At 55.8% G+C, this 1747-nt stretch overlaps 2 non-coding genes across 2 annotated transcripts in view; both read left to right on the top strand.

The window, feature by feature from the left end:
* The first annotated feature begins 356 nt into the window (after window positions 1-356).
* On the top strand, window positions 357-511 carry LOC146721295 (5.8S ribosomal RNA). The gene has a single exon (XR_014925734.1). It is a non-coding gene; the product is annotated as a 5.8S ribosomal RNA (ribosomal RNA).
* Window positions 512-1555: 1044 nt separating this feature from the next.
* Window positions 1556-1747, top strand: part of LOC146721294 (large subunit ribosomal RNA) — a 4049-nt gene continuing 3857 nt past the window's right edge. Inside the window, exon 1 of the ribosomal RNA XR_014925733.1 lies at window positions 1556-1747. This exon is cut by the window's right edge and continues 3857 nt beyond it. This is a non-coding gene — a ribosomal RNA (large subunit ribosomal RNA).

Below are 1747 nucleotides of genomic sequence, written 5' to 3'. Positions count from 1 at the left end.
CGCGAGTGCCGAGCGAGAGGACCCCCATATATTATTATAATATATATATAACACAGAGAAGGGATCGATGATATTTCGACCAATCTGTCAACTGTGTCGGTCCGACGGTTTCTTCAAAGAGCTTCCGCCCCGGCTCTCCCGTTGCGGGAGAGACGCTCCGAACGAGAAACACACAACTCTATCTTTGTGCCGTAGCCTTCCCTGGCGGGAGGCGGCGGTCCGCGCGCGTCCTCGGACGCGCGCGGACAGGCTGATCGAAGAGCCACCACGATTATTCTCTCTCTCGTCCGAGAGAAGAGACCACGATGGTTGAACGAGAAGCGCGTTTCTTCGCGAACGCAAAAATTTCGAACGATTACCCTGAACGGTGGATCACTTGGCTCGTGGGTCGATGAAGAACGCAGCTAATTGCGCGTCAACTTGTGAACTGCAGGACACATGAACATCGACATTTCGAACGCACATTGCGGTCCACGGATACAATTCCCGGACCACGCCTGGCTGAGGGTCGTTTTAGTACCCCTAAACTGCTTGCGCCCGAAAAGCGCGCACGGCCACGACGCGGGCGACCAGAGAATGGCCGCGCGCGTCGCCTGTGCCCCTGTGCAACGCTTACAATGGGCGTACGAGCGATCGTTGGACGTTCGCCCGAGGTGTCTGTGCCGCGCCGACCGGCCCGCGGTGCAAATCCTGGCGTCGTCTGAAATGACACACCGAAATAATAATAATAATAATGAGGAGGAGAAGCGCACAAGCGTGTAAAACGTTGGCGAACGCGCGCCCAGAGAATGCTGCGCGAATTAAGAGGTGGAGCGTGTTTGTGTATCCAAGTCGTGTGTGTACGCGAGAGCCGAGGAGAAATGGGATGAGAGTAAGAGCGCGCGCGAAGGGAGCAACAAACGGCCAAAAAAAGGGTCAGGACGGTGAATGGCACCGCTTTCCCTAGAGCGGCGCGTGCGTCGTTGTCTCCCGAAAGTAGGTAGCGCTTGTCTCACCGTCTCTCCTCTCCGTACATCACACAGACTGACCGGACTGCTCTCGCACTCTGTGCCGCGTCTCTCGGTGCGATAGCGCTCGCGCGTCTTATGCCGAGGCGCCCTTGCCCGCACACATAACGGTATTACGGAGAAATATACGGCGCGTCGTCGTCCGGCGGAGAGAGCATTCGTAATCCTTTACCTCTTTACGGAGAAGGGTTTTGAATCGCGAGCCGACCGCGTGTCCGAGTCCACGAAATTTTCGTAAAGCGAAAAAAGGGGACCGGCGCGCCGCGTCGTGTACTCGTCGAATCGATTCCGCCCCGAATTTTCGTATATAAAAGAGAAGGGAGAGCCGAGAATCTCGAACCCCGCGATATATCGTCTCCATTACCACCAACGAGTGTGTGTGCGGTTAGCGCCCCGGCGATTTGCCTTCTCGCGTATTTCGTGTGCTGCCGCTGCTGCTCTCTCGTTCGACGCTCTCTCTCTCTCCCTCTTATTAATATATATTATAGAGGAGAGACGACGATGAGCGACGCGGAGGAGGCAAACGGCTACGAAAACTCACTATGCGACGACCTCAGAGCAGGCGAGATTACCCGCTGAATTTAAGCATATTATTAAGCGGAGGAAAAGAAACTAACCAGGATTTCCTTAGTAGCGGCGAGCGAACAGGAAAGAGCCCAGCACCGAATCCCGCGGTTCCGCCGCAGGGAAATGTGGTGTTTGGGAGGATCCGCTTATCCCGAGGTGCCGCGTCGCGTCCA

The sequence above is a fragment of the Nylanderia fulva genome, unplaced genomic scaffold (genome assembly GCF_048542155.1).
Source record: "Nylanderia fulva isolate GAGA-0341 unplaced genomic scaffold, ASM4854215v1 Scaffold503, whole genome shotgun sequence".
NCBI classification, from domain to species: domain Eukaryota; kingdom Metazoa; phylum Arthropoda; class Insecta; order Hymenoptera; family Formicidae; genus Nylanderia; species Nylanderia fulva.
The sequence above is the reverse complement of the archived record's forward strand: the minus strand, read 5'-3'. Positions and strand labels throughout refer to the sequence as shown.